The sequence below is a fragment of the Ascaphus truei genome, unplaced genomic scaffold, assembly GCF_040206685.1.
Source record: "Ascaphus truei isolate aAscTru1 unplaced genomic scaffold, aAscTru1.hap1 HAP1_SCAFFOLD_672, whole genome shotgun sequence".
In the NCBI taxonomy this organism is placed as follows: domain Eukaryota; kingdom Metazoa; phylum Chordata; class Amphibia; order Anura; family Ascaphidae; genus Ascaphus; species Ascaphus truei.
In genome coordinates this window covers 28,735-52,566 of record NW_027457005.1, presented here as the reverse complement: position 1 = coordinate 52,566, position 23,832 = coordinate 28,735, and the positions used below count along the sequence as shown (strand labels likewise).

At 57.4% G+C, this 23,832-nt stretch overlaps 1 pseudogene; it reads right to left on the bottom strand.

Annotated features, from left to right (window-relative positions):
* LOC142485939 (immunoglobulin superfamily member 2-like) overlaps positions 1–23,832 on the bottom strand; it is a 63,931-nt pseudogene that overhangs the window by 19,588 nt on the left and 20,511 nt on the right.

Below are 23,832 nucleotides of genomic sequence, written 5' to 3'. Positions count from 1 at the left end.
GTTAAGGGGTCAGTCCCTCCTAGGGGCAAAGTGTACTAATGGCAGTGACGGGGTTAAGGGGTCAGTCCCTCCTAGGGACAAAGTGTACTAATGGCAGTGACAGGGTTAAGGGGTCAGTCCCTCCTAGGGGCAAAGTGTACTAATGGCAGTGACAGGGTTAAGGGGTCAGTTCCTCCTAGGGGCAAAGTGTACTAATGGCAGTGACAGGGTTAAGGGGTCAGTCCCTCCTAGGGGCAAAGTGTACTAATGGCAGTGACAGGGTTAAGGGGTCAGTCCCTCCTATCGGCAAAGTGTACTAATGGCAGTGACAGGGTTAAGGGGTCAGTTCCTCCTAGGGGCAAAGTATACTAATGGCAGTGACAGGGTTAAGGGGTCAGTCTCTCCTAGGGGCAAAGTGTACTAATGGCAGTGACAGGGTTAAGGGGTCAGTCTCTCCTAGGGGCAAAGTGTACTAATGGCAGTGACAGGGTTAAGGGGTCAGTCTCTCCTAGGGGCAAAGTGTACTAATGGCAGTGACAGGGTTAAGGGGTCAGTTCCTCCTAGGGGCAAATTATACTAATGGCAGTGACAGGGTTAAGGGGTCAGTCCCTCCTAGGGGCAAAGTGTACTAATGGCAGTGACAGGGTTAAGGGGTCAGTACCTCCTATCGGCAAAGTGTACTAATGGCAGTGACAGGGTTAAGGGGTCAGTCTCTCCTAGGGGCAAAGTATACTAATGGCAGTGACAGGGTTAAGGGGTCAGTTCCTCCTAGGGGCAAAGTGTACTAATGGCAGTGACAGGGTTAAGGGGTCAGTCCCTCCTAGGGGCAAAGTGTACTAATGGCAGTGATATGGTTAAGGGGTCAGTCTCTCCTAGGGGCAAAGTGTACTAATGGCAGTGACAGGGTTAAGGGGTCAGTCTCTCCTAGGGGCAAAGTGTACTAATGGCAGTGACAGGGTTAAGGGGTCAGTTCCTCCTAGGGGCAAAGTATACTAATGGCAGTGACAGGGTTAAGGGGTATTTGCCGCGCTGTGTTTAGTTCCTGGTTGGGGGGTTATGGGTACACAGTACGGGGGTTATGGGTACACAGTACGGGGGTTATGGGTACACAGTACGGGGGTTATGGGTACACAGTACGGGGGTTATGGGTACACAGTACGGGGGTTTTGGGTACACAGTACGGGGGTTATGGCTACACAGTACGGGGGTTATGGGTACACAGTACGGGGGTTATGGGTACACAGTACGGGGGTTATGGGTACACAGTACGGGGGTTATGGCTACACAGTACGGGGGTTATGGGTACACAGTACGGGGGTTATGGCTACACAGTACGGGGGTTATGGGTACACAGTACGGGGGTTATGGCTACACAGTACGGGGGTTATGGGTACACAGTACGGGGGTTATGGGTACACAGTACGGGGGTTATGGGTACACAGTACGGGGGTTATGGGTACACAGTACGGGGGTTATGGGTACACAGTACGGGGGTTATGGGTACACAGTACAGTAGTTATGTGCAGCAGCTTTTAGTAAATATACATGATGAATGTAATATTTATAATCTATAAACACCACATACAGGATTTTTGGGGTTGGCGCCAGGTTTAACTTGTGACAATTTTGACAACCCTGCACTGCCAGAAGGCTGCAACGCACTGCAAGGCAATATATTGACACTACGAACTGACAACACACACAGTCAGTGACACAACACACACAGTCAGTGACACAACACACACAGAGCCAGGGACACACCTCACACAGAGCCAGTGATACCACACACACACACACACACACACACACACACAGAGCCAGTGACATAACACACACACACATACACACACACACAGAGCCAGTGACATAACACACACACACACACACACACACACACACACACACACACACACACACACACACACACACACACACACACACACACACACACACACACACACACACACAGAGCCAGTGACATAACACACACACACACAACAAACACACACACACACAGAGAGCCAGTGACATAACACACACACACACACACACACACACACACACACACACACACACACACACACACACACACACACACACACACACACACACACACACACACACACACACACACACACACACACAGCCAGTGACACAACACACACACACACACACACAACACACACACACACACACACACACACAGAGCCAGTGACACAACACACACACACACACACACACACACAGAGCCAGTGACACAACACACACACACACAGAGCCAGTGACACAACACACACACACACACACACACACACACAGAGCCAGTGACACAACACACACACACACAGAGCCAGTGACACAACACACACACACACACAGAGCCAGTGACACAACACACACACACACACACACACAGAGCCAGTGACACGACACACACACACAGAGCCAGTGACACAACACACACACACACACACACAGAGCCAGTGACACAACACACACACACACACACACACACACACACAGAGCCAGTGACACAACACACACACACACAGAGCCAGTGACACAACACACACACACAGAGCCAGTGACACAACACACACACACACACACACAAAGCCAGTGACACAACACACACACACACACAGAGCCAGTGATACAACACATACACACACACACACAGAGCCAGTGACACAACACACACACAGAGCCAGTGACATACACACACACACACACACACACACACACACACACACACACACACACACACACACACACACACACACACACACACACACACACACACACACACACACACACAGCCAGTGACACAACACACACACACACACACACACACACACACACACACACACACACACACACAGAGCCAGTGACACAACACACACACACACACACACACACAGAGCCAGTGACACAACACACACACACAGAGCCAGTGACACAACACACACACACACACACACACACACACACACACAGAGCCAGTGACACAACACACACACACACACACACACAGAGCCAGTGACACAACACACACACACACACACACACACACACACAGAGCCAGTGACACAACACACACACACACACACAGAGCCAGTGACACAACACACACACACAGAGCCAGTGACACAACACACACACACACACACAGAGCCAGTGACACAACACACACACACACACACACACACACACACACACACACACACACACACACACACACACACACACACACACAGAGAGCCAGTGACACAACACACACACACACACACACACAGAGCCAGTGACACAACACACACACACACACACACACACACACAGCCAGTGACACAACACACACACACACACACACACACACACACACACACACACACACACACACACACACACACACACACACACACACACACACACACACACACACACACACACACAAAGCCAGTGACACAACACACACACACACACACACAGAGCCAGTGACACAACACATACACACACACACACAGAGCCAGTGACACAACACACACACAGAGCCAGTGACATAACACACACACACACACCACACACACACACACACACACACACACACACACACACACACACACACACACACACACACACACACACACACACACACACACACACACACACACAGCGAGTGACACAAAACACACATACACACACACACAGAGCCAGTGACACAAAACACACACCGAGCCAGGGACACAGCGCACACACACAGAGCCAGTGATACAACACACACACAGAGCCAGTGACATAACACACACACACACACCACACACACACACACACACACACACACACACACACACACACACACACACACACACACACACACACACACACACACACACACACACACACACACACACACACACACACACACACACCCAGTGACACAAAACACACATACACACACACACAGAGCCAGTGACACAAAACACACACCGAGCCAGGGACACAGCGCACACACACAGAGCCAGTGATACAACACACACACAGAGCCAGTGATACAACACACACACAGAGCAAGTGACACAACACACACAGTCGGTGACACAACACACACACAGAGCCAGTGACACACCACACACATAGCCAGTGATACCACACAAACACACACACACAGTGCCAGGGACACAGCACACACACACACACACACACACACACACACACACACACACACACACACACACACACACACACACACACGCAGTGCCACGATACAGCGCGCGCGCACACACACACACACACACACACACACACACACACACACACACACACACACACACACACACACACACACACACACACACACAGTGCCAGTTAGAGGCTCCTATCTTACTGATCAGAGAATGCAGCAGAGATTACAATGCTGTGGAGATCAGTTGTGAGATGCGATCAAACCTTCAGGAATCGCCACAATAAATAGTTCCCCTACATATTCCTCCTTAATGTAACGGGCTCGGGGAGCGATCTCAAGAAATACAACGTATTTATATGAAAAAGGGGGAGGTCTGCAAATAAAAAGTAGTGGTGCTCTTTACCACTCTATGACATCCCACCTTGCGCAGTGACTGTGAGCTCCATGTATCCAGACTCATCAGAAGCCTCCATCCTCCAGTTTCCCCCCGCTGCCTCCAGCCTCCATTCCTCCGCTTGGCAGTGGTATGTTCCTGCATCCTCCTGCCCCGCGCTCTGCAGGAACAAGCTGTAATTCCCTCTGCTCGTGGCGACCGGGTGCAGCCGCCTGGCCAGCGACTCCTTGTACTCCGTCACCCCCTCCCAGCCTGCTCGGTATATGAGGTCGGGCCCGGGGGAGCCTGCCCCCCGATAATACCAGGATACAGAGAACAAGGATCCGGAGCTGGGTACCACTCCCAGGGGGCAGCGCAACACCACATCCTCCGTCTCCGTGACAACGGCGCTGATGTTGTTTTTAGGGATGTTCAGATTATTCTCTGCAGGAGGCGAGAGAGGAAAAGGTAATAAGGTTTCATGCAGAATGATCTCTCCGTGGGCTGATCCCCTCTCCCTGACACGCTGCAGGATGATCTCTCCGTGGGCTGATCCCCTCTCCCTGACACGCTGCTGAATGATCTCTCCGTGGGCTGATCCCCTCTCCCTGACACGCCGCAGAATGATCTCTCCGTGGGCTGTTCCTCTCTCCCTGACACGCTGCAGAATGATCTCTCCGTGGGCTGATCCCCTCTCCCTGACACGCTGCAGAATGATCTCTCCGTGGGCTGATCCCCTCTCCCTGACACGCTGCAGAATGATCTCTCCGTGGGCTGATCCCCTCCCTGACACGCTGCAGAATGATCTCTCCGTGGGCTGATCCCCTCTCCCTGACACGCTGCAGAATGATCTCTCCGTGGGCTGATCCCCTCTCCCTGACACGCTGCAGGATGATCTCTCCGTGGGCTGATCCTCTCTCCCTGACACGCTGCAGAATGATCTCTCCGTGGGCTGATCCCCTCTCCCTGACACGCTGCAGAATGATCTCTCCGTGGGCTGATCCCCTCTCCCTGACGCTGCAGAATGATCTCTCCGTGGGCTGATCCCCTCTCCCTGACACGCTGCAGAATGATCTCTCCGTGGGCTGATCCCCTCTCCCTGACACGCTGCAGAATGATCTCTCCGTGGGCTGATCCCCTCTCCCTGACACGCTGCACAATGATCTCTCCGTGGGCTGATCCCCTCTCCCTGACACGCTGCAGAATGATCTCTCCGTGGGCTGATCCCCTCTCCCTGACACGCTGCAGAATGATCTCTCCGTGGGCTGATCCCCTCTCCCTGACACGCTGCAGAATGATCTCTCCGTGGGCTGATCCCCTCTCTCTGACACGCTGCAGAATGATCTCTCCGTGGGCTGATCCCCTCTCTCTGACACGCTGCAGAATGATCTCTCCGTGGGCTGATCCCCTCTCCCTGACACGCTGCAGAATGATCTCTCCGTTGGCTGATCCCCTCTCCCTGACACGCTGCAGAATGATCTCTCCGTGGGCTGATCCCCTCTCCCTGACACGCTGCAGAATGATCTCTCCGTGGGCTGATCCCCTCTCCCTGACGCGCTGCAGGATGATCTCTCCGTGGGCTGATCCTCTCTCCCTGACACGCTGCAGAATGATCTCTCCGTGGGCTGATCCCCTCTCCCTGACACGCTGCAGAATGATCTCTCCGTGGGCTGATCCCCTCTCCCTGACACGCTGCAGAATGATCTCTCCGTGGGCTGATCCCCTCTCCCTGACACGCTGCAGAATGATCTCTCCGTGGGCTGATCCCCTCTCCCTGACGCGCTGCAGGATGATCTCTCCGTGGGCTGATCCTCTCTCCCTGACACGCTGCAGAATGATCTCTCCGTGGGCTGATCCCCTCTCCCTGACACGCTGCAGAATGATCTCTCCGTGGGCTGATCCCCTCTCCCTGACACGCTGCAGAATGATCTCTCCGTGGGCTGATCCCCTCTCCCTGACACGCTGCAGAATGATCTCTCCGTGGGCTGATCCCCTCTCCCTGACACGCTGCAGAATGATCTCTCCGTGGGCTGATCCCCTCTCCCTGACACGCTGCAGAATGATCTCTCCGTGGGCTGATCCCCTCTCCCTGACACGCTGCAGAATGATCTCTCCGTGGGCTGATCCTCTCTCCCTGACACGCTGCAGAATGATCTCTCCGTGGGCTGATCCCCTCTCTCTGACACGCTGCAGAATGATCTCTCCGTGGGCTGATCCTCTCTCCCTGACACGCTGCAGAATGATCTCTCCGTGGGCTGATCCCCTCTCCCTGACACGCTGCAGAATGATCTCTCCGTGGGCTGATCCCCTCTCTCTGACACGCTGCAGAATGATCTCTCCGTGGGCTGATCCCCTCTCCCTGACACGCTGCAGAATGATCTCTCCGTGGGCTGATCCCCTCTCCCTGACACGCTGCAGAATGATCTCTCCGTGGGCTGATCCCCTCTCCCTGACGCGCTGCAGAATGATCTCTCCGTGGGCTGATCCCCTCTCCCTGACACGCTGCAGGATGATCTCTCTGTGGGCTGATCCCCTCTCCCTGACACGCTGCAGAATGATCTCTCCGTGGGCTGATCCCCTCTCCCTGACACGCTGCAGAATGATCTCTCCGTGGGCTGTTCCCCTCTCCCTGCACGCTGCAGAATGATCTCTCCGTGGGCTGATCCCCTCTCCCTGACACGCTGCAGAATGATCTCTCCGTGGGCTGTTCCCCTCTCCCTGACACGCTGCAGAATGATCTCTCCATGGGCTGATCCCCTCTCCCTGACACGCTGCAGAATGATCTCTCCGTGGGCTGATCCCCTCTCCCTGACACGTTGCAGAATGATCTCTCCGTGGGCTGATCCCCTCTCCCTGACATGCTGCAGAATGATCTCTCCGTGGGCTGATCCCCTCTCCCTGACACGCTGCAGAATGATCTCTCCGTGGGCTGATCCCCTCTCCCTGACACACTGCAGAATGATCTCTCCGTGGGCTGATCCCCTCTCCATGTAATGCTGCAGAATGATCTCTCCGTGGGCTGATCCCCTCTCCCTGACACGCTGCAGAATGATCTCTCCGTGGGCTGATCCCCTCTCCCTGACACGCTGCAGAATGATCTCTCCGTGGGCTGATCCCCTCTCCCTGACACGCTGCAGGATGATCTCTCCATTGGCTGATCCCCTCTCCCTGACACGCTGCAGAATGATCTCTCCGTGGGCTGATCACCTCCCTGACACGCTGCAGAATGATCTCTCCGTGGGCTGATCCCCTCTCCCTGACGCTGCAGAATGATCTCTCCGTGGGCTCATCCCCTCTCCCTGACACGCTGCAGAATGATCTCTCCGTTGGCTGATCCTCTCCCTGATACGCTGCAGGATGATCTCTCCGTGGGCTGTTCCCCTCTCCCTGACACGCTGCAGAATGATCTCTCCGTGGGCTGATCCCCTCTCCCTGACACGCTGCAGAATGATCTCTCCGTGGGCTGATCCCCTCTCCCTGACACGCTGCAGGATGATCTCTCCGTGGGCTGTTCCCCTCTCCCTGACACGCTGCAGAATGATCTCTCCGTGGGCTGATCCTCTCTCCCTGACACGCTGCAGAATGATCTCTCCGTGGGCTGATCCCCTCTCCCTGACACGCTGCAGAATGATCTCTCCGTGGGCTGATCCCCTCTCCCTGACACGCTGCAGAATGATCTCTCCGTGGGCTGATCCTCTCTCCCTGACACGAAGCAGAATGATCTCTCTGTGGGCTGATCCCCACTCCCTGACACGCTGCAGAATGATCTCTCCGTGGGCTGATCCCCTCTCCCTGACGCTGCAGAATGATCTCTCCGTGGGCTGATCCCCTCTCCCTGACACGCTGCAGAATGATCTCTCTGTGGGCTGATCCCCTCTCCCTGACATGCTGCAGAATGATCTCTCCGTGGGCTGATCCCCTCTCCCTGACACGCTGCAGAATGATCTCTCCGTGGGCTGATCCCCTCTCCCTGACACGCTGCAGAATGATCTCTCCGTGGGCTGATCCCCTCTCCCTGACACGCTGCAGAATGATCTCTCCGTGGGCTGATCCCCTCTCTCTGACACGCTGCAGAATGATCTCTCCGTGGGCTGATCCCCTCTCTCTGACACGCTGCAGAATGATCTCTCCGTGGGCTGATCCCCTCTCCCTGACACGCTGCAGAATGATCTCTCCGTTGGCTGATCCCCTCTCCCTGACACGCTGCAGAATGATCTCTCCGTGGGCTGATCCCCTCTCCCTGACACGCTGCAGAATGATCTCTCCGTGGGCTGATCCCCTCTCCCTGACGCGCTGCAGGATGATCTCTCCGTGGGCTGATCCTCTCTCCCTGACACGCTGCAGAATGATCTCTCCGTGGGCTGATCCCCTCTCCCTGACACGCTGCAGAATGATCTCTCCGTGGGCTGATCCCCTCTCCCTGACGCTGCAGAATGATCTCTCCGTGGGCTGATCCCCTCTCCCTGACACGCTGCAGAATGATCTCTCCGTGGGCTGATCCCCTCTCCCTGACACGCTGCAGAATGATCTCTCCGTGGGCTGATCCCCTCTCCCTGACACGCTGCAGAATGATCTCTCCGTGGGCTGATCCCCTCTCCCTGACACGCTGCAGAATGATCTCTCCGTGGGCTGATCCCCTCTCCCTGACACGCTGCAGAATGATCTCTCCGTGGGCTGATCCTCTCTCCCTGACACGCTGCAGAATGATCTCTCCGTGGGCTGATCCCCTCTCTCTGACACGCTGCAGAATGATCTCTCTGTGGCTGATCCCCTCTCCCTGACACGCTGCAGAATGATCTCTCCGTGGGCTGATCCCCTCTCCCTGACACGCTGCAGAATGATCTCTCCGTGGGCTGATCCCTCTCCCTGACACGCTGCAGGATGATCTCTCCATTGGCTGATCCCCTCTCCCTGACACGCTGCAGAATGATCTCTCCGTGGGCTGATCACCTCCCTGACACGCTGCAGAATGATCTCTCCGTGGGCTGATCCCCTCTCCCTGACGCTGCAGAATGATCTCTCCGTGGGCTCATCCCCTCTCCCTGACACGCTGCAGAATGATCTCTCCGTGGGCTGATCCCCTCTCCCTGACACGCTGCAGAATGATCTCTCCGTTGGCTGATCCTCTCCCTGATACGCTGCAGAATTATCTCTCCGTGGGCTGATCACCTCTCTCTGACACGCTGCAGAATGATCTCTCCGTGGGCTGATCCCCTCTCCCTGACACGCTGCAGAATGATCTCTCCGTGGGCTGATCCCCTCTCCCTGACACGCTGCAGAATGATCTCTCCGTGGGCTGATCCCCTCTCCCTGACACGCTGCAGGATGATCTCTCCGTGGGCTGTTCCCCTCTCCCTGACACGCTGCAGAATGATCTCTCCGTGGGCTGATCCTCTCTCCCTGACACGCTGCAGAATGATCTCTCCGTGGGCTGATCCCCTCTCCCTGACACGCTGCAGAATGATCTCTCCGTGGGCTGATCCCTCTCCCTGACGCTGCAGAATGATCTCTCCGTGGGCTGATCCCCTCTCCCTGACACGCTGCAGAATGATCTCTCCGTGGGCTAATCCCCTCTCCCTGACACGCTGCAGAATGATCTCTCCGTGGGCTGATCCCCTCTCCCTGACACGCTGCAGAATGATCTCTCCGTGGGCTGATCCCCTCTCCCTGACACGCTGCAGAATGATCTCTCCGTGGGCTGATCCCCTCTCCCTGACACGCTGCAGAATGATCTCTCTGTGGGCTGATCCCCTCTCCCTGACATGCTGCAGAATGATCTCTCCGTGGGCTGATCCCCTCTCCCTGACACGTTGCAGAATGATCTCTCTGTGGGCTGATCACCTCTCTCTGACATGCTGCAGAATGATCTCTCCGTGGGCTGATCCCCTCTCCCTGACGCTGCAGAATGATCTCTCCGTGGGCTGATCCCCTCTCCCTGACGCTGCAGAATGATCTCTCTGTGGGCTGATCCCCTCTCCCTGACGCTGCAGAATGATCTCTCCGTGGGCTGATCCCCTCTCCCTGACACGCTGCAGAATGATCTCTCCGTGGGCTGATCCCCTCTCCCTGACACGCTGCAGAATGATCTCTCCGTGGGCTGATCCCCTCCCTGACACGCTGCAGAATGATCTCTCCGTGGGCTGATCCCCTCTCCCTGACACGCTGCAGAATGATCTCTCTGTGGGCTGATCCCCTCTCCCTGACACGCTGCAGGATGATCTCTCCGTGGGCTGATCCTCTCTCCCTGACACGCTGCAGAATGATCTCTCCGTGGGCTGATCCCCTCTCCCTGACGCTGCAGAATGATCTCTCCGTGGGCTGATCCCCTCTCCCTGACACGCTGCAGAATGATCTCTCCGTGGGCTGATCCCCTCTCCCTGACACGCTGCAGAATGATCTCTCCGTGGGCTGATCCCCTCTCCCTGACACGCTGCAGAATGATCTCTCCGTGGGCTGATCCCCTCTCCCTGACACGCTGCAGAATGATCTCTCCGTGGGCTGATCCCCTCTCCCTGACACGCTGCAGAATGATCTCTCCGTGGGCTGATCCCGTCCCTGACACGCTGCAGAATGATCTCTCCGTGGGCTGATCCCGTCCCTGACACGCTGCAGAATGATCTCTCCGTGGGCTGATCCCCTCTCTCTGACACGCTGCAGAATGATCTCTCCGTGGGCTGATCCTCTCTCCCTGACACGCTGCAGAATGATCTCTCCGTGGGCTGATCCCCTCTCCCTGACGCTGCAGAATGATCTCTCCGTGGGCTGATCCCCTCTCCCTGACACGCTGCAGAATGATCTCTCCGTGGGCTGATCCCCTCTCCCTGACACGCTGCAGAATGATCTCTCCGTTGGCTGATCCCCTCTCCCTGACACGCTGCTGAATGATCTCTCCGTGGGCTGATCCCCTCTCCCTGACACGCTGCAGAATGATCTCTCCGTGGGCTGATCCCCTCTCCCTGACACGCTGCAGGATGATCTCTCTGTGGGCTGATCCCCTCTCCCTGACACGCTGCAGAATGATCTCTCCGTGGGCTGATCCCCTCTCCCTGACACGCTGCAGAATGATCTCTCCGTGGGCTGATCCCCTCTCCCTGACGCGCTGCAGAATGATCTCTCCGTGGGCTGATCCCCTCTCCCTGACACGCTGCAGGATGATCTCTCTGTGGGCTTATCCCCTCTCCCTGACACGCTGCAGAATGATCTCTCCGTGGGCTGATCCCCTCTCCCTGACACGCTGCAGAATGATCTCTCCATGGGCTGATCCCCTCTCCCTGACACGCTGCAGAATGATCTCTCCGTGGGCTGATCCCCTCTCCCTGACACGTTGCAGAATGATCTCTCCGTGGGCTGATCCCCTCTCCCTGACACGCTGCAGAATGATCTCTCCGTGGGCTGATCCCCTCTCCCTGACACGCTGCAGAATGATCTCTCCGTGGGCTGATCCCCTCTCCATGTAATGCTGCAGAATGATCTCTCCGTGGGCTGATCCCCTCTCCCTGACACGCTGCAGAATGATCTCTCCGTGGGCTGATCCCCTCTCCCTGACACGCTGCAGGATGATCTCTCCGTGGGCTGATCCCCTCTCCCAGACACGCTGCAGAATGATCTCTCCGTGGGCTGATCCCCTCCCTGACACGCTGCAGAATGATCTCTCCGTGGGCTGATCCCCTCTCCCTGACACGCTGCAGGATGACTCTCCGTGGGCTGATCCCCTCTCCCTGACACGCTGCAGGATGATCTCTCCGTGGGCTGATCCTCTCTCCCTGACACGCTGCAGAATGATCTCTCCGTGGGCTGATCCCCTCTCCCTGACACACTGCAGAATGATCTCTCCGTGGGCTGATCCCCTCTCCCTGACACGCTGCAGAATGATCTCTCCGTGGGCTGATCCCCTCTCCCTGACACGCTGCAGGATGATCTCTCCGTGGGCTGATCCCCTCTCCCTGACACGCTGCAGGATGATCTCTCCGTGGGCTGATCCCCTCTCCCTGACACGCTGCAGAATGATCTCTCCGTGGGCTGATTCCCTCTCCCTGACACGCTGTAGAATGATCTCTCTGTGGCTGATCCCCTCTCCCTGACACGCTGCAGAATGATCTCTCCGTGGGCTGATCCCCTCTCCCTGACACGCTGCAGAATGATCTCTCCGTGGGCTGATCCCCTCTCCCTGACACGCTGCAGAATGATCTCTCCGTGGGCTGATCCCCTCCCTGACACGCTGCAGAATGATCTCTCCGTGGGCTGATCCCCTCTCCCTGACACGCTGCAGAATGATCTCTCCGTGGGCTGATCCCCTCTCCCTGACACGCTGCAGGATGATCTCTCCGTGGGCTGATCCTCTCTCCCTGACACGCTGCAGAATGATCTCTCCGTGGGCTGTTCCTCTCTCCCTGACACGCTGCAGAATGATCTCTCCGTGGGCTGATCCCCTCTCCCTGACACGCTGCAGAATGATCTCTCCGTGGGCTGATCCCCTCTCCCTGACACGCTGCAGAATGATCTCTCCGTGGGCTGATCCCCTCCCTGACACGCTGCAGAATGATCTCTCCGTGGGCTGATCCCCTCTCCCTGACACGCTGCAGAATGATCTCTCCGTGAGCTGATCCCCTCTCCCTGACACGCTGCAGAATGATCTCTCCGTGGGCTGATCCCCTCTCCCTGACACGCTGCAGAATGATCTCTCCGTGGGCTGATCCCCTCTCCCTGACACGCTGCAGAATGATCTCTCCGTGGGCTGATCCCCTCTCCCTGACACGCTGCAGAATGATCTCTCCGTGGGCTGATCCCCTCTCCCTGACACGCTGCAGAATGATCTCTCCGTGGGCTGATCCCCTCTCCCTGACACGCTGCAGAATGATCTCTCCGTGGGCTGATCCCCTCTCTCTGACACGCTGCAGAATGATCTCTCCGTGGGCTGATCCCCTCTCTCTGACACGCTGCAGAATGATCTCTCCGTGGGCTGATCCCCTCTCCCTGACACGCTGCAGAATGATCTCTCCGTTGGCTGATCCCCTCTCCCTGACACGCTGCAGAATGATCTCTCCGTGGGCTGATCCCCTCTCCCTGACGCACTGCAGAATGATCTCTCCGTGGGCTGATCCCCTCTCCCTGACACGCTGCAGGATGATCTCTCTGTGGGCTGATCCCCTCTCCCTGACACGCTGCAGAATGATCTCTCCGTGGGCTGATCCCCTCTCCCTGACACGCTGCAGAATGATCTCTCCATGGGCTGATCCCCTCTCCCTGACACGCTGCAGAATGATCTCTCCGTGGGCTGATCCCCTCTCCCTGACACGCTGCAGAATGATCTCTCCATGGGCTGATCCCCTCTCCCTGACACGCTGCAGAATGATCTCTCCGTGGGCTGATCCCCTCTCCCTGACACGTTGCAGAATGATCTCTCCGTGGGCTGATCCCCTCTCCCTGACATGCTGCAGAATGATCTCTCCGTGGGCTGATCCCCTCTCCCTGACACGCTGCAGAATGATCTCTCCGTGGGCTGATCCCCTCTCCCTGACACACTGCAGAATGATCTCTCCGTGGGCTGATCCCCTCTCCATGTAATGCTGCAGAATGATCTCTCCGTGGGCTGATCCCCTCTCCCTGACACGCTGCAGAATGATCTCTCCATGGGCTGATCCCCTCTCCCTGACACGCTGCAGAATGATCTCTCCGTGGGCTGATCCCCTCTCCATGTAAAGCTGCAGAAGGATATCTCCGTGGGCTGATCCCCTCTCCCTGACACGCTGCAGAATGATCTCTCCGTGGGCTGATCCCTCTCCCTGACACGCTGCAGGATGATCTCTCCATTGGCTGATCCCCTCTCCCTGACACGCTGCAGAATGATCTCTCCGTGGGCTGATCACCTCCCTGACACGCTGCAGAATGATCTCTCCGTAGGCTGATCCTCTCCCTGACACGCTGCAGGATGATCTCTCCGTGGGCTGTTCCCCTCTCCCTGACACGCTGCAGAATGATCTCTCCGTGGGCTGATCCCCTCTCCCTGACACGCTGCAGAATGATCTCTCCGTGGGCTGATCCCCTCTCCCTGACACGCTGCAGAATGATCTCTCCGTGGGCTGATCCCCTCTCCCTGACACGCTGCAGGATGATCTCTCCGTGGGCTGTTCCCCTCTCCCTGACACGCTGCAGAATGATCTCTCCGTGGGCTGATCCTCTCTCCCTGACACGCTGCAGAATGATCTCTCCGTGGGCTGATCCCCTCTCCCTGACACGCTGCAGAATGATCTCTCCGTGGGCTGATCCTCTCTCCCTGACACGAAGCAGAATGATCTCTCTGTGGGCTGATCCCCACTCCCTGACACGCTGCAGAATGATCTCTCCGTGGGCTGATCCCCTCTCCCTGACGCTGCAGAATGATCTCTCCGTGGGCTGATCCCCTCTCCCTGACACGCTGCAGAATGATCTCTCCGTGGGCTGATCCCCTCTCCCTGACACGCTGCAGAATGATCTCTCCGTGGGCTGATCCCCTCTCTCTGACACGCTGCAGAATGATCTCTCCGTGGGCTGATCCCCTCTCTCTGACACGCTGCAGAATGATCTCTCCGTGGGCTGATCCCCTCTCCCTGACACGCTGCAGAATGATCTCTCCGTGGGCTGATCCCCTCTCCCTGACACGCTGCAGAATGATCTCTCCGTGGGCTGATCCCCTCTCCCTGACGCACTGCAGAATGATCTCTCCGTGGGCTGATCCCCTCTCCCTGACACGCTGCAGGATGATCTCTCTGTGGGCTGATCCCCTCTCCCTGACACGCTGCAGAATGATCTCTCCGTGGGCTGATCCCCTCTCCCTGACACGCTGCAGAATGATCTCTCCATGGGCTGATCCCCTCTCCCTGACACGCTGCAGAATGATCTCTCCGTGGGCTGATCCCCTCTCCCTGACACGTTGCAGAATGATCTCTCCGTGGGCTGATCCCCTCTCCCTGACATGCTGCAGAATGATCTCTCCGTGGGCTGATCCCCTCTCCCTGACACGCTGCAGAATGATCTCTCCGTGGGCTGATCCCCTCTCCCTGACACACTGCAGAATGATCTCTCCGTGGGCTGATCCCCTCTCCCTGACACGCTGCAGAATGATCTCTCCATGGGCTGATCCCCTCTCCCTGACACGCTGCAGAATGATCTCTCCGTGGGCTGATCCCCTCTCCATGTAAAGCTGCAGAAGGATATCTCCGTGGGCTGATCCCCTCTCCCTGACACGCTGCAGAATGATCTCTCCGTGGGCTGATCCCTCTCCCTGACACGCTGCAGGATGATCTCTCCATTGGCTGATCCCCTCTCCCTGACACGCTGCAGAATGATCTCTCCGTGGGCTGATCACCTCCCTGACACGCTGCAGAATGATCTCTCCGTAGGCTGATCCTCTCCCTGACACGCTGCAGGATGATCTCTCCGTGGGCTGTTCCCCTCTCCCTGACACGCTGCAGAATGATCTCTCCGTGGGCTGATCCCCTCTCCCTGACACGCTGCAGAATGATCTCTCCGTGGGCTGATCCCCTCTCCCTGACACGCTGCAGAATGATCTCTCCGTGGGCTGATCCCCTCTCCCTGACACGCTGCAGGATGATCTCTCCGTGGGCTGTTCCCCTCTCCCTGACACGCTGCAGAATGATCTCTCCGTGGGCTGATCCTCTCTCCCTGACACGCTGCAGAATGATCTCTCCGTGGGCTGATCCCCTCTCCCTGACACGCTGCAGAATGATCTCTCCGTGGGCTGATCCTCTCTCCCTGACACGAAGCAGAATGATCTCTCTGTGGGCTGATCCCCACTCCCTGACACGCTGCAGAATGATCTCTCCGTGGGCTGATCCCCTCTCCCTGACGCTGCAGAATGATCTCTCCGTGGGCTGATCCCCTCTCCCTGACACGCTGCAGAATGATCTCTCTGTGGGCTGATCCCCTCTCCCTGACACGCTGCAGAATGATCTCTCCGTGGGCTGATCCCCTCTCCCTGACACGTTGCAGAATGATCTCTCTGTGGGCTGATCACCTCTCTCTGACATGCTGCAGAATGATCTCTCCGTGGGCTGATCCACTCTCCCTGACGCTGCAGAATGATCTCTCCGTGGGCTGATCCCCTCTCCCTGACACGCTGCAGAATGATCTCTCCGTGGGCTGATCCCCTCTCCCTGACGCTGCAGAATGATCTCTCTGTGGGCTGATCCCCTCTCCCTGACACGCTGCAGAATGATCTCTCCGTTGGCTGATCCCCTCTCCCTGACGCTGCAGAATGATCTCTCCGTGGGCTGATCCCCTCTCCCTGACACGCTGCAGAATGATCTCTCCATGGGCTGATCCCCTCTCCCTGACACGCTGCAGAATGATCTCTCCGTGGGCTGATCCCCTCCCTGACACGCTGCAGAATGATCTCTCCGTGGGCTGATCCCCTCTCCCTGACACGCTGCAGAATGATCTCTCCGTGGGCTGATCCCCTCTCCCTGACACGCTGCAGGATGATCTCTCCGTGGACTGATCCTCTCTCCCTGACACGCTGCAGAATGATCTCTCCGTGGGCTGATCCCCTCTCCCTGACACGCTGCAGAATGATCTCTCCGTGGGCTGATCCCCTCTCCCTGACGCTGCAGAATGATCTCTCCGTGGGCTGATCCCCTCTCCCTGACACGCTGCAGAATGATCTCTCCGTGGGCTGATCCCCTCTCCCTGACACGCTGCAGAATGATCTCTCCGTGGGCTGATCCCCTCTCCCTGACACGCTGCAGAATGATCTCTCCGTGGGCTGATCCCCTCTCCCTGACACGCTGCAGAATGATCTCTCCGTGGGCTGATCCCCTCTCCCTGACACGCTGCAGAATGATCTCTCCGTGGGCTGATCCCCTCTCCCTGACACGCTGCAGGATGATCTCTCCGTGGGCTGATCCTCTCTCCCTGACACGCTGCAGAATGATCTCTCCGTGGGCTGATCCCCTCTCCCTGACACGCTGCAGAATGATCTCTCCGTGGGCTGATCCCCTCCCTGACACGCTGCAGAATGATCTCTCCGTGGGCTGATCCCCTCTCCCTGACGCGCTGCAGAATGATCTCTCCGTGGGCTGATCCCCTCTCCCTGACACGCTGCAGAATGATCTCTCCATGGGCTGATCCCCTCTCACTGACACGCTGCAGAATGATCTCTCCGTGGGCTGTTCCTCTCTCCCTGACACGCTGCAGGATGATCTCTCTGTGGGCTGATCCCCTCTCCCTGACACGCTGCAGAATGATCTCTCCGTGGGCTGATCCCCTCTCCCTGACACGCTGCAGAATGATCTCTCCATGGGCTGATCCCCTCTCCCTGACACGCTGCAGAATGATCTCTCCGTGGGCTGATCCCCTCTCCCTGACACGCTGCAGAATGATCTCTCCGTGGGCTGATCCCCTCTCCCTGACGCTGCAGAATGATCTCTCCGTGGGCTGATCCCCTCTCCCTGACACGTTGCAGAATGATCTCTCCGTGGGCTGATCCCCTCTCCCTGACATGCTGCAGAATGATCTCTCCGTGGGCTGATCCCTCTCCCTGACACGCTGCAGAATGATCTCTCCGTGGGCTGATCCCCTCTCCATGTAATGCTGCAGAATGATCTCTCCGTGGGCTGATCCCCTCTCCCTGACACGCTGCAGAATGATCTCTCCATGGGCTGATCCCCTCTCCCTGACACGCTGCAGAATGATCTCTCCGTGGGCTGATCCCCTCTCCATGTAAAGCTGCAGAAGGATATCTCCGTGGGCTGATCCCCTCTCCATGTAAAGCTGCAGAAGGATCTCTCCGTGGGCTGATCCCCTCTCCATGTAATGCTGCAGAATGATCTCTCCGTGGGCTGATCCCCTCTCCCTGACACGCTGCAGAATGATCTCTCCGTGGGCTGATCCCCTCTCCCTGACACGCTGCAGAATGATCTCTCTGTGGGCTGATCCCCTCTCCCTGACACGCTGCAGAATGATCTCTCCGTGGGCTGATCCCCTCTCCCTGACGCTGCAGAATGATCTCTCCGTGGGCTGATCCCCTCTCCCTGACACGTTGCAGAATGATCTCTCCGTGGGCTGATCCCCTCTCCCTGACATGCTGCAGAATGATCTCTCCGTGGGCTGATCCCTCTCCCTGACACGCTGCAGAATGATCTCTCCGTGGGCTGATCCCCTCTCCATGTAATGCTGCAGAATGATCTCTCCGTGGGCTGATCCCCTCTCCCTGACACGCTGCAGAATGATCTCTCCATGGGCTGATCCCCTCTCCCTGACACGCTGCAGAATGATCTCTCCGTGGGCTGATCCCCTCTCCATGTAAAGCTGCAGAAGGATATCTCCGTGGGCTGATCCCCTCTCCATGTAAAGCTGAAGAAGGATCTCTCCGTGGGCTGATCCCCTCTCCATGTAATGCTGCAGAATGATCTCTCCGTGGGCTGATCCCCTCTCCCTGACACGCTGCAGAATGATCTCTCCGTGGGCTGATCCCCTCTCCCTGACACGCTGCAGAATGATCTCTCCGTGGGCTGATCCCTCTCCCTGACACGCTGCAGGATGATCTCTCCATTGGCTGATCCCCTCTCCCTGACACGCTGCAGAATGATCTCTCCGTGGGCTGATCACCTCCCTGACACGCTGCAGGATGATCTCTCCGTGGGCTGTTCCCCTCTCCCTGACACGCTGCAGAATGATCTCTCCGTGGGCTGATCCCCTCTCCCTGACACGCTGCAGAATGATCTCTCCGTGGGCTGATCCCCTCTCCCTGACACGCTGCAGAATGATCTCTCCGTGGGCTGATCCCCTCTCCCTGACACGCTGCAGGATGATCTCTCCGTGGGCTGATCCTCTCTCCCTGACACGCTGCAGAATGATCTCTCCGTGGGCTGATCCCCTCTCCCTGACACGCTGCAGAATGATCTCTCCGTGGGCTGATCCTCTCTCCCTGACACGAAGCAGAATGATCTCTCTGTGGGCTGATCCCCACTCCCTGACACGCTGCAGAATGATCTCTCCGTGGGCTGATCCCCTCTCCCTGACGCTGCAGAATGATCTCTCCGTGGGCTGATCCCCTCTCCCTGACACGCTGCAGAATGATCTCTCTGTGGGCTGATCCCCTCTCCCTGACACGCTGCAGAATGATCTCTCCGTGGGCTGATCCCCTCTCCCTGACACGTTGCAGAATGATCTCTCTGTGGGCTGATCACCTCTCTCTGACATGCTGCAGAATGATCTCTCCGTGGGCTGATCCACTCTCCCTGACGCTGCAGAATGATCTCTCCGTGGGCTGATCCCCTCTCCCTGACACGCTGCAGAATGATCTCTCCGTGGGCTGATCCCCTCTCCCTGACGCTGCAGAATGATCTCTCTGTGGGCTGATCCCCTCTCCCTGACACGCTGCAGAATGATCTCTCCGTGGGCTGATCCCCTCTCCCTGACACGCTGCAGGATGATCTCTCCGTGGGCTGATCCTCTCTCCCTGACACGCTGCAGAATGATCTCTCCGTGGGCTGATCCCCTCTCCCTGACACGCTGCAGAATGATCTCTCCGTGGGCTGATCCTCTCTCCCTGACACGAAGCAGAATGATCTCTCTGTGGGCTGATCCCCACTCCCTGACACGCTGCAGAATGATCTCTCCGTGGGCTGATCCCCTCTCCCTGACGCTGCAGAATGATCTCTCCGTGGGCTGATCCCCTCTCCCTGACACGCTGCAGAATGATCTCTCTGTGGGCTGATCCCCTCTCCCTGACACGCTGCAGAATGATCTCTCCGTGGGCTGATCCCCTCTCCCTGACACGTTGCAGAATGATCTCTCTGTGGGCTGATCACCTCTCTCTGACATGCTGCAGAATGATCTCTCCGTGGGCTGATCCACTCTCCCTGACGCTGCAGAATGATCTCTCCGTGGGCTGATCCCCTCTCCCTGACACGCTGCAGAATGATCTCTCCGTGGGCTGATCCCCTCTCCCTGACGCTGCAGAATGATCTCTCTGTGGGCTGATCCCCTCTCCCTGACGCTGCAGAATGATCTCTCCGTGGGCTGATCCCCTCTCCCTGACACGCTGCAGAATGATCTCTCCATGGGCTGATCCCCTCTCCCTGACACGCTGCAGAATGATCTCTCCGTGGGCTGATCCCCTCCCTGACACGCTGCAGAATGATCTCTCCGTGGGCTGATCCCCTCTCCCTGACACGCTGCAGAATGATCTCTCCGTGGGCTGATCCCCTCTCCCTGACACGCTGCAGGATGATCTCTCCGTGGACTGATCCTCTCTCCCTGACACGCTGCAGAATGATCTCTCCGTGGGCTGATCCCCTCTCCCTGACACGCTGCAGAATGATCTCTCCGTGGGCTGATCCCCTCTCCCTGACGCTGCAGAATGATCTCTCCGTGGGCTGATCCCCTCTCCCTGACACGCTGCAGAATGATCTCTCCGTGGGCTGATCCCCTCTCCCTGACACGCTGCAGAATGATCTCTCCGTGGGCTGATCCCCTCTCCCTGACACGCTGCAGAATGATCTCTCCGTGGGCTGATCCCCTCTCTCTGACACGCTGCAGAATGATCTCTCCGTGGGCTGATCCCCTCTCTCTGACACGCTGCAGAATGATCTCTCCGTGGGCTGATCCCCTCTCCCTGACACGCTGCAGAATGATCTCTCCGTTGGCTGATCCCCTCTCCCTGACACGTTGCAGAATGATCTCTCCATGGGCTGATCCCCTCTCCCTGACACGCTGCAGAATGATCTCTCCGTGGGCTGATCCCCTCTCCCTGACACGCTGCAGAATGATCTCTCCGTGGGCTGATCCCCTCTCCCTGACGCGCTGCAGAATGATCTCTCCGTGGGCTGATCCCCTCCCTGACACGCTGCAGAATGATCTCTCCGTGGGCTGATCCCCTCTCCCTGACACGCTGCAGAATGATCTCTCCATGGGCTGATCCCCTCTCCCTGACACGCTGCAGAATGATCTCTCCGTGGGCTGTTCCCCTCTCCCTGACACGCTGCAGAATGATCTCTCCGTGGGCTGATCCCCTCTCCCTGACACGCTGCAGAATGATCTCTCCGTGGGCTGATCCCCTCTCCCTGACACACTGCAGAATGATCTCTCCGTGGGCTGATCCCCTCTCCATGTAATGCTGCAGAATGATCTCTCCGTGGGCTGATCCCCTCTCCCTGACACGCTGCAGAATGATCTCTCCGTGGGCTGATCCCCTCTCCCTGACACGCTGCAGAATGATCTCTCCGTGGGCTGATCCCTCTCCCTGACACGCTGCAGGATGATCTCTCCGTGGGCTGATCCCCTCTCCCTGACACGCTGCAGAATGATCTCTCCGTGGGCTGATCACCTCCCTGACACGCTGCAGAATGATCTCTCCGTAGGCTGATCCTCTCCCTGATACGCTGCAGGATGATCTCTCCGTGGGCTGTTCCCCTCTCCCTGACACGCTGCAGAATGATCTCTCCGTGGGCTGATCCCCTCTCCCTGACACGCTGCAGAATGATCTCTCCGTGGGCTGATCCCCTCTCCCTGACACGCTGCAGAATGATCTCTCTGTGGGCTGATCCCCTCTCCCTGACACGCTGCAGGATGATCTCTCCGTGGGCTGTTCCCCTCTCCCTGACACGCTGCAGAATGATCTCTCCGTGGGCTGATCCCCTCTCCCTGACACGCTGCAGAATGATCTCTCCGTGGGCTGATCCTCTCTCCCTGACACGCTGCAGAATGATCTCTCCGTGGGCTGATCCCCTCTCCCTGACACGTTGCAGAATGATCTCTCTGTGGGCTGATCACCTCTCTCTGACATGCTGCAGAATGATCTCTCCGTGGGCTGATCCCCTCTCCCTGACGCTGCAGAATGATCTCTCCGTGGGCTGATCCCCTCTCCCTGACACGCTGCAGAATGATCTCTCCGTGGGCTGATCCCCTCTCCCTGACACGCTGCAGAATGATCTCTCTGTGGGCTGATCCCCTCTCCCTGACGCTGCAGAATGATCTCTCCGTGGGCTGATCCCCTCTCCCTGACACGCTGCAGAATGATCTCTCCGTGGGCTGATCCCCTCTCCCTGACACGCTGCAGAATGATCTCTCCGTGGGCTGATCCCCTCCCTGACACGCTGCAGAATGATCTCTCCGTGGGCTGATCCCCTCTCCCTGACACGCTGCAGAATGATCTCTCCGTGGGCTGATCCCCTCTCCCTGACACGCTGCAGAATGATCTCTCCGTGGGCTGATCCCCTCTCCCTGACACGCTGCAGAATGATCTCTCCGTGGGCTGATCCCCTCTCCCTGACACGCTGCAGGATGATCTCTCCGTGGGCTGATCCCCTCTCCCTGACACGCTGCAGAATGATCTCTCCGTGGGCTGATCCCCTCTCCCTGACACGCTGCAGGATGATCTCTCCGTGGGCTGTTCCCCTCTCCCTGACACGCTGCAGGATGATCTCTCCGTGGGCTGATCCCCTCTCCCTGACACGCTGCAGAATGATCTCTCCGTGGGCTGATCCCCTCTCCCTGACACGCTGCAGAATGATCTCTCCATGGGCTGATCCCCTCTCCCTGACACGCTGCAGAATGATCTCTCCGTGGGCTGATCCCCTCTCCTTGACACGCTGCAGAATGATCTCTCCGTGGGCTCATCCCCTCTCCCTGACAAGCTGTAGAATGATCTCTCTGTGGCTGATCCCCTCTCCCTGACACGCTGCAGGATGATCTCTCCGTGGGCTGATCCCCTCTCCCTGACATGCTGCAGAATGATCTCTCTGTGGGCTGATCCCCTCTCCCTGACACGCTGCAGGATGATCTCTCAGTGGGCTGATCCCCTCTCCCTGACACGCTGCAGAATGATCTCTCCGTGGGCTGATCCCCTCTCCCTGACACGCTGCAGAATGATCTCTCCGTGGGCTGATCCCCTCTCCCTGACACGCTGCAGAATGATCTCTCCGTGGGCTGATCCCCTCTCCCTGACACGCTGCAGAATGATCTCTCCGTGGGCTGATCCCCTCTCCCTGACACGCTGCAGAATGATCTCTCCGTGGGCTGATCCCCTCTCCCTGACACGCTGCAGAATGATCTCTCCGTGGGCTGATCCCCTCTCCCTGACACGCTGCAGAATGATCTCTCCGTGGGCTGATCCCCTCCCTGACACGCTGCAGAATGATCTCTCCGTGGGCTGATCCCCTCTCTCTGACACGCTGCAGAATGATCTCTCCGTGGGCTGATCCCCTCTCTCTGACACGCTGCAGAATGATCTCTCCGTGGGCTGATCCCCTCTCCCTGACACGCTGCAGAATGATCTCTCCGTTGGCTGATCCCCTCT